Raw genomic sequence first — 16,354 nt, 5'->3', positions numbered from 1 at the left:
CTGCAGAGCCTAAACGATGCTCTCTTGGCCCTCGCCTATCCTGGGGTGACCTGGGATACATGGTCACCTCTGGGAACCTTTGATGTCCCCCCACATTTAAAAGGTGAAAAAAAATCAGCCTTGGTCTCTACCCATTCCTCCCGACTCTGGTTTAAACGGATCTGTTAAAAATTCTTTTGTCCCAGCCCAATGATGCAGGTTTTTTTTTTCTTTCCTTCTAAAAAATTTTTTGATTGTTTATTTTTGAGACAGAGAGAGGAGAGAGAGACAGTGCAGGCAGGGGAGAGGCAGACGTAGAATCCGAAGCAGACTCCAGGCTGTCAGCACAGAGCCCGACACGGGGCTCGAACCCATGAACCGTGAGATCCTGACCTGAGCCGAAGTCAGATGCTAAATTGACTGAGCCACCCAGGCGCCCCGATATTTTATGAACATTAATCATCTGGAGAAGAGCTCGTTTATTGATGGTTCTTGGAATTTGCTTCATGTCTTGAGTTCCTCTTTGTGCCCCTAACCTGTAGCCACTTAGATTGGGCTGGCGTTCGAGAATGATTGGACACAGCTGGAAAGGCTGATTAATCACTCCTTTGCTCCTGAGGTTTGATCTGAAAGTGCATCGGGAGCACTGACCTCCGGAGGCTGGGGTGAGGAGCTCCGTACCGCTGGGTGCCTGGGACCTTGTGCGCTTGGCCTCCTTAAGTCCTTGAAGCAAACTGACTAAAGCCTCGTGTTCTTGTGCCCACTCTTTGTCCCTGAAGAGTGAACAGTTTGACGCCTCCCTGAGCTTCTTTTTGAAGCTGGAGCTTCGGTGACCAATCAAAGGACTTAGGGACTTGCCTTCTGAGCAGAGTCAGATGGGGACAGAGGCAGAGTTTGGGTCACCATTTGGCTGGTACGGCTCAGGCACAAGCCCTGATGTCTGTGCGGGCACGGGGCATTTGCCCTGTGATTTAGACACAAAAGGTGAGAGAATGTCACCAATTTGTGAAAGCCCTACTTCTGGCCACGCTATGTTCTCTCTCATGTTTTTGACTACTCTGTTGGCTGATCTATCTGATAGGGTCATGGTACTGACTTCATGGGTTGTTGAGAGGTTAAATGCACCCTCACCCCATACTTGTGCACACAGGAAAGAGTGCGGATGAAAGTCTCCTCTCCCAGGGCACTTGGGTGACTCAGTCAATTGAGCATCCGACTTTGGCTCAGGTCATGATCTCGTGGTTTGTGAGTTCAAGCCCCACACTGGGCTCACTGCTGTCAGCATAAAGCTCGCTTTATATCCTCTGTCTCTCTTCCTCTCCCGTGCTTGTGCTCTCTCAAAAAACCAAAAAAGTCTCCTTTCCCCCAGCCCTGACCTGACTCTACTTTGCATCGTGATGGCCTTAGGTCCACGTGACGAACACCTTAATTTCACGCTCCTGCGGGTGGCAGTTCGAGCCTGGGAGCTCACACACCTACAGGGTGTTCTGTCCTTTGGAAGATAGACCCAGGGAAGAGGTCTGTGTGGCTCTGGGAGATGACCCAGGTTGAGGCAGGAGCTGCTGGAGCCTGGCCTAGAAGGGGAGGTGGTCCCCTGGCCCCAGACTCTTTGCACCATGGGGAGGGGAGTGGCCACATGAGAGCCTGAGCGGACGAGAGCCCTTTCAAGTGGGACACCCAGGGGCACTGGAGTGGCTCAGGTCTAAGGGTGGTGCTGTGACAAACCAGACCCCATGAGGACACTTTCTGATGCCAGGAAAAACCTAACTCTCTCAAACTAGCTTAAGGAAAAGAGGGACTTATTTGTCTCAGTTGGGACAGGCAGAGATGGAGTGGCATTCCTTGGGCATGATTGGATCTAAGGACTCGAAGAGAGAGGTCGGGACATCTCTCTCTCTCCTCTTGTCTTTTCTCAGCCCTGGGGTACCAGTGGGGGGACTCGGGCTCCTTGTACAGAGGGGCCTGTTCCTCGTACAGCAGAAGAGGGCAGATCACATCAGTGTAAGAGTGTTAGCAACACCACAACAAAAGACTTTTTATTGTGCACATTGCAAATACCAGGCCACACGGCCGTCCCTGGGCCAGTCAAGGTGTCCAAGCCAAAGGTATTAGGATGGGCCGGGCGGGGGCAAGTCTAGGGGTGGGATATTGTAATGGGTGGAAGCATTTGGTGAGAGGGAGGAGTACTTCTCCAATGGAAGGAGGTGCTGTGAGGAGAAGACTTGTGTGTTGTGAGCAGAGGAGGCTGGACAGACAAAACAACACGTGCACCCCTCCTCACCTCCCCCGGCCCTGCCCCGTGCAAATCTGCTCAGCCTGGAGGAGAAGGCAGCTCAACCCTCCATTCTCCCCGTTTTCTCCTTGGAAGGCATTTATCACGTATGGTTCTCGTGCAAAGGAGTCACTAAAATGTCCGTATCTGTCTTTACCCCCAATAGAGGTTTGATGCTCTTTTCCCAATTCTCCACAAAGGTGGGAGCCTAATAATATATGAGAATATAGGAAAATGCTGAACCCATGGGTTTGAACTCTGATCTGGCTCCCACTCCGCCCCCCACCAACTGCCCTACCCCCATGGTTTCCCTCTCTCCTCCCCTTTTATCCTCCCTTCCTCCCCCCTCCCTTTCTGTCCCTGTCTCTCCCCCTTTACCCCCATTCCCAGTAGATTTCTGTCATTTCTTGTTCATCAGCTGGATTCACATGTGAGCAGATGTTTGATCACTGACTTTGTCTTGCCAGCTAGCAAGTTCAATATGGTGGGCTTGTAAAAAGCCCCCCAGATGCAAAGCAAAGGTGGAATTGTCTTTGATTTATCTGCTTGTTTGCCGCAGCACTGCATTAAGAGCGCTTCCTCTCTTGAAGCTGCAGGCTTTATTTTTCTTGATGTATAAGTTTAAGGGATTTCCTCTACCCACATCCAACATAGGGCCTTAAGCCTTCAATCCAATTACTTCCTGATTGGATTTGCATGCTTCTTCCTCAATTAGTAAATGAGCTTTCATTTCGTCCACGGAGCATGTCCTTGGCTCTTTGTGTGTGTGTGTTTTAATTTTCTTTTTAATGTTTATTTATTTTTTGAGAGAGGGAGACAGAGCGTGAGCGGGGGAGGGGCAGAGAGAGAGGAAGACAGAATCCGGAGCAGGCTCCAGGCTCTGAGCTGTCGGCACAGAGCCCGACACGGGGCTCGAACCCACGAACCGTGAGATCATGACCTGAGCCAAAGTTGGACACTTAACCGACTGAGCCATCCAGGTACCCTGTCTCTTTTTTTTGAAAGTAGCCCTGAAGTTTTCCTCTGTATTAAAGCTGAGCCTACAATTTAAAGCCCGTTTCAGCCATCCATGGACAAGGTGCTCCCTCCTGGTATGTGGGTGTCAGCCCCCATGACACGAGATGCTGGATGAAGCTGGTGCGGGGTCAGTGTATGGATGGTGTGATCTCCACAGTGGAGCCAGTGGGCGCCACTGAAGCTTGAAGGACATAGTTTAGGACTGAGAAGAAAAAAGAAAGGCAGTTAATAAATATATGAAGCTGACACAACCTGGAAATATTAATCCGCAGGTCCAGAGTCACAGATATCAGAAGTGTGGGGGGACATCAGGGGTGTCTTTTGGTAATTTTACTAAGATACTCCATTTGGAATATTCCTAGAATCATCAAATGCCATGCAGGGCACCATCTAGCTGAGTGGTTTACCAGCTCTGCTGACCTGGAAAGTCGCTTGTGCCTGGGAAGGCGAGGAGCTCCTTCCCCATCCATGGTGTCCACCAAAAATGTTCCCACACAATTCCGTAAGCCCTCTACAGTTCTCACTTTTTGGACAAGGACCCTAGGTGAAGAGAATTGAAACTCGCTCAAGAATGACAGCTTGGTGGCGGCCTGACTCCCCTCTGAGGCTCTTTCTACTTATACCAGGTCAATTTGCGCAGAGCGGGGGGCCCTGAGCGAGGCAGAGGGGCCAAGGAGAAACGTCCTCACTTTGTTCCTCAGTTGGCGTTGGAGGACTGAATGTATGCTCACGCGCGTGCTCCTTCTACACACCACGCACTCATCCATCCACACCCACAATTACCTTTCTCTGAGGATCTTTCTGCGTTTCCTCTGACGCTTTAGCCCTCCCCAAAGTGGCCTTGAAACGCAAAGGCTCCTTGCCTCAAACCACAGATCGGGACACGGGATTTGTTATCCCTATTCATTTCACCGTTGGACAAGTAACTTGGAGATTATAGTGAGCCCTTTTCTTTTTTTCAAAAAACCCAACGGAATGGTATTTATAGATTCACTAGACCATGAGCTTCTTTAGGGCTGGATCTCGTCATCCTCACATTTGTGTTTCCAGGGGCAACCAGAGTGGCTAACACACCACATGAGAGTGACGTGCTGAATGAATGGATGCGTGCTGAATGAGTGGGGGATGGGCAGACCTCAGGGGGTACTGATGGGCCATACAGATCCTATCACCATTGACCCCATGAGGTCACAGTGACATAGAGCATTGTCTGAAGTAATGAGCACAGAGATCTTAGAGGTAATGTTGAGTAAGCTACCATGAGGTGTGAACACAGTCTGTTTGGAGTTATGAGTAAGCAGCGACTCATAGATTCGACCAAACAGTCCCAGGAAGTTTGCTACTCATCTACTTTGATATTAACCTCGATGAAGCACGTTGTAGATCCTTGGCTAACTAGAACTTAACGGACTAGACCCTTGAGGTGAATGAGGTTTTCCTTCCTGCATTCAACTTTCGGGAGAAGGTATTAGTCGGTTTTTTGCCGAGATAACAAAACCCCCACATCACTCAGTGATTTTCTTCTCTTCCACGTGGTTGGCAGGGCAGCGGCATGGCTTTGCTCCAGGTCAGGTCAAGTCCGGGGACTCCTGGGTGAAGACGACTGGCCTCCTCCCAGTGGTCTGGGCAGGGGCCAAGCAAACCCTTGGGAACGTGCGAAGCTTTGCCTGGTCTTGGCACGGTATGGTCGTGCACATTCTCATTTCATTGGCAAGTCTCACATTCAAGCCCAGCATTTTGGGGCCGGTGTGTGTGTGTGTGTGTGTGTGTGTGTGTGTGTTTTCTTGATTCTAAGATATCAATTCTAAGATACATCTTGCCCAATTAATAGCCTTTTGCAAACTAAAAGAAGTACTTTCAGTGGAAAGATGAATCCATTTCAGAAATAATAAAATGCGATAAAAGCACATTTTTAAATTGTGAAAATACATATGTCATTCCCGAAGTGGAACCATACTGTACCTACTATTTTTATAACACTTAAAATTTGTATTGTAGCCACCTCTCTTTTCCCTTAATGCAATTCTACAACATAATTTTAGATGACTGTAATCATTAACTTAAACCACTATATGGATAAGCATTAAATATATGGCTAATTCTCTGAGTTAAAAAATTAAATTATTTTTCACAGTTTATTCTGCAACGAACTTTTTGGTCACTAGTATATGGGCATACTTATGATAATTTTCTTAGGATAATATTGTAACGTTGTTAATGATTGTTATATGTTAATGATTTTCTTGGAGTTTTTGTTTGTTGTTTTTAGTGGTCACCCTAGGGCCTAGCACATAGCTCTTTACTCATCAGAATGTATTTTGGATTTATTAACTACGTATGACTTACTAACTTGATCCCAGTGAGATACAGAAACACTACTCCTGTATAATTCTATTCTCTCGGGGCGCCTGAGTGGTTCAGTTGGTTAAGCGTCCGACTCTTGATTTCAGCTCACGTTGTGATCTCACAGTTTGTGAGTTTGAGCCCCCGCATCGGTCTCCGTGCTGTCGGTATGGAGCTTGCTTGGGATTCTCTCTCTCTCCCTCTTTCTCTGACCCTTCCCATGCTCTGTCTCTCTCTTTCTCCAAATAAGTAAATAAACTTAAGAAAAAGTCTATTTCTCATTCCCATTTCTATACTACTATTGTGATACACATTAATCTATATATGTTACAAACCTAATAATACATTGTTACAATTACTACTTTATGTACTTTATACCTTTTAGAGAAGTTAGCAAAAGAAATAAAAGGAATTATAAAGTACATATTTATGGAGTTGGTTATATTAATCCTCTTTACCATATCCTTCTGTTCATTTGATCTTGAGGACTTGTGTTACCGCCTGGTGCCATTTCCTTACTCGACTACAAGTTTGTCCCCACCCACCTCCTTTGTGATGTTATTTTCAAATATATTACATTTCTGTATGTTACAGGTTTCACAGTACATTATATGTATTACATATACATACACAACTGTTTCTATAATCAGTTCAGAGAAGAAAATAGAATGTGCATTTAAAATATCTCTTATGATTATGTAATTACCTTTATTGGTACGCTTTCTTTTTCATGAGGATTTGAATTACCATCTGGAGTCCCTTGCTTTCAACCTAAGGAGCTTCCTTTAGTATTTCTAGTAAGGTGGGTTTCCTAGCAATGGATCCTCTGTTTCTGTTTATCTGGGAATGTCCTTATTTCATCTTTGGTTTTTGAAAAATAGTTTTGCTGGATATAGAATCCTTGATCACTCTTCCCCTCCCCCTGCAACACTTTAAATATGGCGTCCAACTGCACCTGGCCTCCACGGTTTCTCATGCAAAGTCAGCTGTTAATTTTCCTGGGACGCTTTGTATATGAGGAGTCACGTGTTCTCACTGCTTCAAGATTTTCTCATTGCCCAATTGTTCTACTCACAATAGATTCCAGAGAGATAGAAGGCACAGTACTTAGTGTGATAGTCGTTACTTCCAACGGATTTTACATATAGAATTTTATATAAATTATAATTTGCATATATAACTTAACCTCTGCTACATTTAATAGATGATTACACTTTGCCATCTAATTTAATTCTTGTAACAACTGCAGGAGGTTACAATCTTAATTTAACTGATATGGAAACTGAGGCCCAGAGAAATGATGAAATGTACCAGTATCACAGAGCAACTAAGGATTCTTCCCTCTGTCCTTCTTTTTCTTCTCTTGAGATCTAGAGTAACAAGAAAGAGCGGTAAGACTGTAAGTTCATGTGAACATCAGGTGGGGAGAAAGGATTGGAATGGAAGGGAGGTACCCTTAGTGATATATCAGTGAATGAAATGAAGACCTGCTCTGATGGAAGTTTCGCACTAGCTGGGGAGACGGCCACACCATGGAAAATCTGGCCCCTGGATGGGCAGCTCAGTGGCCGCTGCCCTAGGCTCAGATGTTCTGTAGGTCCATAGTAACTTTATCTTGACTCTTGCCTTCTCCTTCTACCATGCCTTCTTGTCCTTCCCTGTGGAATGCTTCTCCTCTTTCCCCTTCCTTTCTCCATCCCTCCCTCTCTCTTCCTTTCCTTGCCTCCCCTCTCCTCCCCTTCCTTTCCCTTCCCTTCCCTTCTCTTCCCTTCCATTCCCTTCCCTTTTCTCCTTCCTTCCTTCCTTCCTTCCTTCCTTCCTTCCTTCCTTCTTTCCTTCCTTCCTTCCACAACTGGACTTCAGACACATAGTGTCCTCACTTGGATTTCTTCCATGACCTTCTTGCTGGCCCCTGGTCCTGTCTTTATGGTCACAGCCTGGCCTCTACTACAGAACCTATTGTGAGGCCCTACCGCCATATTTTCCAAGGCCAGTCTCCCCTGGTAGGGCTTTAAGATGGTCCATAATCACCCTTTCCAACATATTTGACCTCATATCCTTTCCTCTGCAAGTAGACCCCTGCTGACTGACAAGGGTGCCCTTCCCTCTGTCCCCTACACAGATCATAGGTTTGTTCAACCCCATCTTCCCTTTTGCCTTTTTGAAAAACACAGTTCCTCCTTCCTCCTGCCTACCCTAACGTGTAAAATTGTAATTTTGAGCTTCAAGGTTAAAGAGATCTGTGTTAAAGTTATGTAATTACCACTTGGCTGGCTGTGTGTGACTTTTTTTTTAACCTTGAAAGTCAGAGTTACCTCATATAATATGAAAATATTAATAGAAATTTCCATGTGTTGACAGAAGAGTGACATGGTGGAGAGTCACATGCAAAGCACCTTGCACAGGCAAATGCGAAGGACTCATGGTTATGGTCATTGTTACCAACCGTTCTTTAAAGTCCATCCCGATCTACCTTCTTCACAAAGCTTCTTTGACTTCTCTAGCTGCATAACAATCAAGTCCTAGTGCACTGTGGGCACCAAGTTTGACCCTGAATTTTTTTCCACGTGGTGGATGTATTAGACATATCTTCCACACTACACTTTTGAGGACACAGACGGTGGTTTTTCTTCATATGCCTTTTGTCTGTCCACAGCACTTGTGGAACCTTCTGTTCAGAGCTAAGGGAAACATGGGGTAGTTGCTGCATCCACTGTTAAGTCCATGTCTTCTGAATCTAGGCTACAACGGGCCTGTAACCTGCATGCAATTTCAGCTGGGGTCTCCCTCCTTGCTGCAACCTGGGAAGACATCAAGCCTGGGTTTGAGCAGAGTTGGCCCGTGGCCAGTGGAGGGGTTGGGCAAGGGCCTACATGCCCGGCAGCTTCATGGCTATGGTCCCCAGGGGCCAGTGAATCTCCTGCTTTGTACACCCTGTGGAATCTTCATGGGCAACATATTGAAATTGGAAGAAGGGTTTTTACATGAAACAGTCATGAGTTCTATTGAATGAGAAGACTTTGAGAAGCAAGCTAGGGAGATTATGGGAACCAACTTCTTGACAAGGTTATTATAGACTATTTTTCACCACTACATTAAGATTGGTTAGCAAGGCACTGGCCCTATATTGGTGAACATAAGGGAACAGGGCCCTGCCTCTGCCTTTCTGCACTGGACTGAGGCTGTCTTTGATGCTGAGCACCATGGAGGTGCATCTGTGTTGGACTGGCTGCTTGTAGTAGGACTATTCCTAAAAAATGATGTGTATGTATTTTTTATAAAGATTTCACCTTTGGCTGACAGAATTGTTTCATTTCTAATTGATCATCAAATACCCCAAATACTTCATTTTTTAGTTTCCTAAGTGGTAAATTGTCCATAAATGTGTGAAGGAGGGGCTCTCTGTTGAAAGCAATAAGCTATTTTAAGTGAATCCTTTTTTAAAGCACAAAATCCCATTTTAGTGAGGAAAAATCTCCCCCCCAATTGATCTAATAAATGGCATTTCTCTTGCTGTATATAGTCACTAATGTACTAGAATTAGCTCATGTCTGAGTGGCTCTTGAAGACCACACATGTGGGCAGAGCAGTGTGGTGGAGAAGAAGGGAGATCGGAGGTGAACAGAGCACCCGGTGTTCCCACTCTCACATAATCCATTCAGAGTCCTGTGAGCTGGTGTTATTGTCCATATTTAGAAAGGGAGAAAGTGAGGCTCAGGAGAGGTCCATGACCAAAGTTGTACGCAGGCACGGGCAGGGCCAGAACCCAGACCAAGGGCACTTCACCACCTGGCTCAGAGGGACCTCCCAGAGCTCACGGTCCTCTGGTGCCTCAGCTTTTCAATGGGAAGCAACCTGGGCAAGTGATTTAGGCTCTGGGTTTTGAAGCCACTCTTACCTGCAGTTCTTTGAAACTAATCTCAGGGTTAAGCCCCCTTATTCTTAAGAAAGGAGATGGGTTGTCATGAGATGCAGTTTTTCTGGGTGGTTCCACTGTGGTAGTGCAGAATGGTGGAGAAAAATGGGGGCTCAGTGTTTCTCTCCTAACTTTCCCAATACCTGGGGGCTCTGGGAAGTCACTTTTTCTTTAGCCTCTCTTCTCCAGGATGAAGGTCATCCTCTAAGACCACCAAATTATTTAAGACAACAAATAGCTCAGTTGCCCTATTTTGACCAGTAAGTGGGGTTAACATTTTTAATGGCCAGGGATTTTTCACATCTTATAGATAATTTAGAGCCACAAAAATAAAATTCAATTTTACACATACCAACACATGAAAAAAATGATGAAGTTGGAAGAGCCTTTCTATTTTCTTTTTTTTTTTTAATGTTTTTTAACATTTATTTATTTTTGAGACAGAGAGAGACAGAGCATGAATGGGGGAGGGGCAGAGAGAGAGGGAGACACAGAATTGGAAGCAGGCTCCAGGCTCTGAGCCATCAGCCCAGAGCCCGACGCGGGGCTCGAACTCACGGACCGTGAGATCGTGACCTGAGCTGAAGTCGGACGCTCAACCGACTGAGCCACCCAGGCGCCCCGAGCCTTTCTATTTTCAAAGTGCTAACTGGACAAAATTTTTCTTTAGCATTCCTTTAACTGGTGATCTACCTAAATGCATATATTTTGTTTCTAAAATTAGAATTAAGTTTTTCTTCAACTATGTTTTTCTAAATTTTTTAAATGTTTATTATTTTAGAGAGAGAGAGAGAGAGACAGAGCATGAGTGGGAGAGGGGCAGAGAGAGAGGGAGGCACACAATCCCAAGTGGGCTCCAAGCTCCAAGCTGTCAGCACAGAGCCCGACATGGGCCCACAAACTGAGATCATGACCTGAGCTGAAGTCAGATGCTTAACTGACTGAGCCACCCAGGCGCCCCCAAATATTTTTCATTAGAGATAATTTATCTGGCATTAAACTATTGCATGAAGTGTATGTGAGTTAATTTATTTAATAAAAACAACCACAGCTAGCCTGAATCTTCCCAAACTATGCTCTGTGAAACTCTAATATCCTGAGATGTTAACAAAGCATTCTTTGAAGAAACTGTTTTATAACTAAAGCCTTCAGAAAATACTGAGTCGAACAAAGCAAAATACAGTTAAAAACATGCAGGACAGCTTCTGAGATTAAAATATGTTAATACACTTTTGAAGTAATTGTCTATCACTATGTACCAAATTGCCTTAAAACTTAGTGACTAAGAACAGCAAATGTCGAATGGTGCCCAAAATTTCCGTGGGTCAGGAGTTTGCGGGCAACTTGGCTGGGTGGTTCTGGCTCAGGGTCTGTCATGAAGTGGCAGTTAAGATGTTGGGTGGGGCTGCATCATCTGCAGGCTCGACTGGGGATGGAGGAGCCACTTCCAAGATGCCTCACTCACCTGACTTGCAAGTTGGTGCTAGTTATTGGTGGAAGCTCCCAGTTCTTCTCTAGGTGTGTGTCCCCACAGCGTGGCTTATGTGTCCTCATGGCATGGGGGCCACCTTCTCCCAGACAATCTGCCAGACAAGAAGGTGATCTTTGGGAGCCATCTGGCGGCTGGTTCCCATGACATTACACGATCTTAGGTAGAGATCACGGTACATAATTTTCCTCAAACTTGCTTTACCACAGATAATCACAAAATCCCTTTTTTTTTTTTTTTTTAGGGAATTCTGATTCCTGGGGTGTGTTGATATCTTACTATTCTACATGTTGTTCAGCTCAACCTAGCACAGGTTGAACTGCTGTCCACCACCCCGCATGATGCCAGAAGACTCTTTGGCATCACGGTGTGTGCGCGCATGCATGAACCTGTGTGTGGGGTGTGTGGAGCCAGGATCATGATATGAGGCTGGGTGGGGTGCACTGTGATGGCAAGGTGAAGTCTGGGTCTCTTTGTGTAGACCCCTGAGTTGAAGGAGCTCCTGGGCATTCAAACTGCACTCCTCCAGATGGGCCTTCCCTTGCTGCACATGCTGAGTTAGTGTTGCACTCCGACCTCTTTCTTGCCATGGTCACAGAGTCCCTTGGAGTCTCTCTCTACTTCTCAGTCCCTTCCTCACCTTCTGCCTGGATCCTTTGTTCTCCTGCACACTAAAGCCATCTTCCAGGATTTTCTTTCACAAAACACCCATGATGACCAAATCAGAAAGAGCCTTTAAAACAAGATTATGAGTCATTAGCAACAGAAGAAATCACTCCTCCCTTCTTTGCTGTCAAGAGACTCTACTCAGAAACACAGCTGCTTGTTGTGCACTTTCTGGGAAAGATTGTTCTCCCTCCTGCCCATCCCAGAATGTGTCACATGTGAGGTGGGAAAAGAAAGACAAAAACAACTTGAGATTTCATATCAAATTAGATTGAGTATTCATATCCTTCCATATTGGAGCATTGTTTCTATTGCAGGCCTGTCTCCACCTGCATCGACACTGGGGCATAAACACAACCTTCCTAATAATAAGGCTTCACTGAAGTTCATTGCCCAAGAAATGATGTCTTTCCTGCTTCACGTTTGCAGTGATGCTCCCATCCACCTCCCAAGCGCCTCCATCTACGGAAGTTGCCTCACATTTTCATGCTACAAATTGGGCTCATTCATTTCGCTTGTTCCTAGAAAAAGTGGGAGGTCATAGCATTAGCATCTGAAGGCTGTGATTCTGATTAACATACTGCTGCTAGAAGGTGAGGGTGTGATAATTAGCATCCCCAGGCAGCCAGGCAGAGGGACTGGAAACCACGCATGTTACTCCTTGTTTATCTGTTACCTTGCATGATGAATATGGGAAGGCCCATAAACTGTCCACGATCTTTTTTTAAACAATTTTTTTAAAATGTTTTTATTTATTTTTGAGACAGAGAGAGACAGAGCCTGAGCAGGGGAGGGGCAGAGAGAGGGGGAGACACAGAGCCTGAAGCAGGCTCCAGGCTCTGAGCTGTCAGCACAGAGCCTGACACGGGGCTCGAGCTCACAGAGTGTGAGAACATGACCTGAGCCGAAGTCGGACGCTCAACCGACTGAGCCACCCAGGTGCCCCTGTCCATGATCTTAACTTACACAATCCTAGAATGGGAGGAGACGGCCATTACTGAAGGTATCACGCAGTGGAGTATGAGCTCAACTTGTGTGGACACTTGGAGCATCTCTGAGAAGCAGAGCCAGGCAGGGTTAACAAGCCTCTTTCTCTCTCCCTCTGTCTGTCTCTTCCCTCCGTGTGTGTGTGTGTGTGTGTGTGTGTGTGTGTGTCTTTGTCTCTCTCTTTTCCATCTCATGAGTGATCTACTTGTCCTTTTTTTTTTGATATAAAACCAACATTTTATTTTATTTTTTTAGAGTTTAACAGTATTCTTTATTTATTTATTATGTTTTAAATATAACTTATTGTCAAATTGGTTTCCATACAACACCCAGTGCTCATCCCAACAGGTGCCCTCTTCAATGCCCGTCACCCACTTTCCCCTCTCCCCAACCCCCATCAACCCTCAGTTTGTTCTCAGTATTTAAGAGTCTCTTATGGTTTGCCTCCCTCCCTCTCTGTAACTTCTTTTTCTCCCCTTCCCCTCCTCCATGGTCTTCTGTTAAGTTTCTCAGGATTCACATATGAGTGAAAACATACGGTATCTGTCTTTCTCTGCTTGTAGCAGCACTTACAACAATAGCCAACTGATGGAAAGAGCCTAAATGTCCATCAACTGACGAATGGATGAAGATGTGGTTTGTATGTTCAATGGAATACTACTTGGCAATGAGAAAGAATGAAATCTGGCCACTTGCAGCAACATGGATGGCATGGGAGTGATTTACTTTTCCATCTACCTCACTTGAAGTGACCTCCTGGGCAAAGCTTCCTTATTGGAAGGAATCTCTTCCTTTGTATCATTTTCTTCCTTCTGTGAAGATCAGATGATCCACTCAGGATATCTGGTCAGAGGGAAAAAGGAAAATGTTTCCTAGACAGGGACGTTCTGGAAATTTTCAGCTGTCCTTTATATGGAGGACTACCAGACTTCGAGTACACAATTTTTTTTTCCCTACGCAACTGCTGATTAGGCACCAGAGTTGTTATTACAGACAAAAAAAGGGTGGTTTCTAATTTTGTCAGGAGAAGATAAAGACTTAACTTCTTCAACAAAATGCTTATCAGGGAGTTTCGAACTCTTTTGTCAAGGACTTGTCTCCTCAACTGAAGAGGGAAGCCCTCCTTGCTTCTTCAGCAAATCTGCTGATATTTTCACTTGTTGATACATTTCCCCAAAATGCTGCACAATCATTTTTCCCTTAACCGTCTCATGGAACTGCTTAGCATGTTTTTTCCTGAGTAAAGGATGACAAAACTGTGGCATGGAGACAAAAATGGATAAATCAGTTGCTTTGAAGGAAGTCTTCCTTGGCTTACGGCAGACCACTGTTCTGTTTCGTCTCCATGAAAGCAGCTTCCCATAAAATCCAGTGAAAGTTGAGCAGTAGATCAGCCAAACACTTAAGTAGCCTGCTCTGCTTCTAGAACTTGGCCTGTAAAAGAATGTCCCCACCACTAGTTTCGGGCAAATGGGATTTCAGTTATTGAGAGAAGGGTGCGTGTCTTCTTGGTAACATGAAGAGTTGTTGAGTCTGGTTTGCTCTCAGATTTACTCTCTGACAACTAGCCAGACCCCAGGTAGATGGATGAATGGGGTGGGTTGGGGCAGAGTGCCCACATGGACAACTTGAGTCCTCTGGGCCAAGCGACCGTCTTCAGTCACCGATCCCCAGATCCTTTGCCATGAGCCTTCCACTGCATCATAGAGTGAATCTGGAGATCATTGCTGGCTCCTACCTGTGGAATGCTCTGGAATGGGATGATCAATATGGAGCCATCTCTGAGTAGAAGACTTAAGAGCCATTCATGGGTACACCATCTCTCTTTTCCCTCTGCTGTAAGACCAGCATGTGCCAGGGAGGGGCTGCTCCTTCACCTTCAATCTTGGATTCCTGGCAACCTGGAGCAGGCTGAAGCTGAAGCCAACCCTTTTGGCTCTGACATGAATGAGAATTAAGCCTTGGATGTTAGAAGCCACTAAACTTCTGGAGGTATCTGCCAGGGAAGTGTAAGCTTAAGGTGACTGATCAAGAGGTTAAGTCCATGTATATAATCAAGAGTTGATTCATGGAAAATCTGGGCAGGCTCATGTTTTGGGGCTGTAATTGAGACAGCAGGGTGAAGGATGAGACATTCAGAGAGTGGGAAGGCTTTAGGGCAGCTGCAGGGTGCAAGAGAGTTGGAAAGAACTGGAGAGGAGAGGAAAGGAACATTTTTCCTAGGTTTTAAGTCAAATGGCTTTAAAGCTCTTTGAGAGAAAAGATTCTACCAGAAGCCTTTGCACAAAGGCTGCTGAGACTGAATTTCTAAAGACTCAGGTCCTTGCAGCAGTTTCCAGTGAGAGGTGACAGGAGGCCAGAGGGAGGAAGAAGAGAGAAATGAAAAGAAATAACACAGGGAAGTCTTCAGGGCATCAGCAAAATCTTCATTCAGACGTCCAGTGAATACTTCTCATTTTATCTGGTATTGCCACTGGGGTAGGTGCTGTGTAGTTCAGGAAGTGCATGATTATCGAGGGAGGCATATCAGAATTTCACGCAGAAGCACAAATTGTTTTCTCCTAGTTTTTGTTGGAAAAAAAACAGGAGCAGGAGGCAATCCCCGCTGAAAGACATTTCTACTTGCATTGGGGCATGTCATTTTTCCATGGGGCAACCAGAGGCTGCTGTGGAAAGCAGCCCAGCCTCTCCTTAATGTGTTCAAGGCTGCTAGCCTTGACAGAGAAGGCCCTAGCTGCTAGAATCACAACTGAGCAGATTCTCCCAATTGGTTGAAATCTTTTTTACACTATATTTTTATGTTTGTTTGTTTCTGCAGAGAAGGGCAATTGATAAGAAAACCAGCTCATATTAGGCATTTAGTAAACAAAGAAAGGAAGAGTGATTTCCAGGTTCTCAGTTGATCGAATAAGATCTCCAACATCAGTGTCCTTTATGCACCATTTTTTTGTAGTGTAACTTCTTTTTTTTAAGTTGTATTATTATTATGATTATTGTTATTTTTGAGCGAGAGCAAGTGGGGAAGGAGCAGAGAGAGAGAGAGAGAGAGAGAATTCCAAGCCCAATGTGAGGCTTGAACCCACAAAGAAAACTGTGAGATCATGACCTGAGCTGAAATCAAGAGTCAGATGCTCAACTGACTGAGTCACCCAGGTGCCTCTTGTAGTATAACTTCTTGGTTAAACAGGAGCTAATCTACTATTTTAAAATATAAAACAGTGTAAGTGGGGTGGCCCTGGTTGAAGGGAGGTAGAATCCAGAGCCCTACCCCCTGGGACTGTACACCCTTTCCCCACCTCCAACTCCCTCTAGCTGGCAACTTCCTCTGGGCATGGCGGGAAACCCATTGCCCACCCCTTCACCCACCCAGGGCTTCTGGGCCATGTGGCACCACTCTCAATGACCAAAGGTCCTCTATCCTAAACTTAATCTGCTAGGAAAGTGAACTACAGATTCACAACTGTGGGAGGGGCATTGAAAATCATCTAATCCAGCTCCCTGGCTTTATAGTCAAGGAGACTCAGGCCTGGAGCACTCTTGTCCTGGGAGACATGGTTAGAGAATTATAGAACCTGGACAAAACATCAGGTCTCCCGGTGCCCAACCAACAACCTCATTTATTTTCCTGTATACCATGATGCTTGCTTACCTTTTAGAAAGATTAGAGGAAAACAGTACCGGCCAA

This window comes from Acinonyx jubatus, chromosome D2 (genome assembly GCF_027475565.1).
Source record: "Acinonyx jubatus isolate Ajub_Pintada_27869175 chromosome D2, VMU_Ajub_asm_v1.0, whole genome shotgun sequence".
Classification (NCBI taxonomy): Eukaryota; Metazoa; Chordata; class Mammalia; order Carnivora; family Felidae; genus Acinonyx; species Acinonyx jubatus.
The sequence above is the reverse complement of the archived record's forward strand: the minus strand, read 5'-3'. Positions refer to the sequence as shown.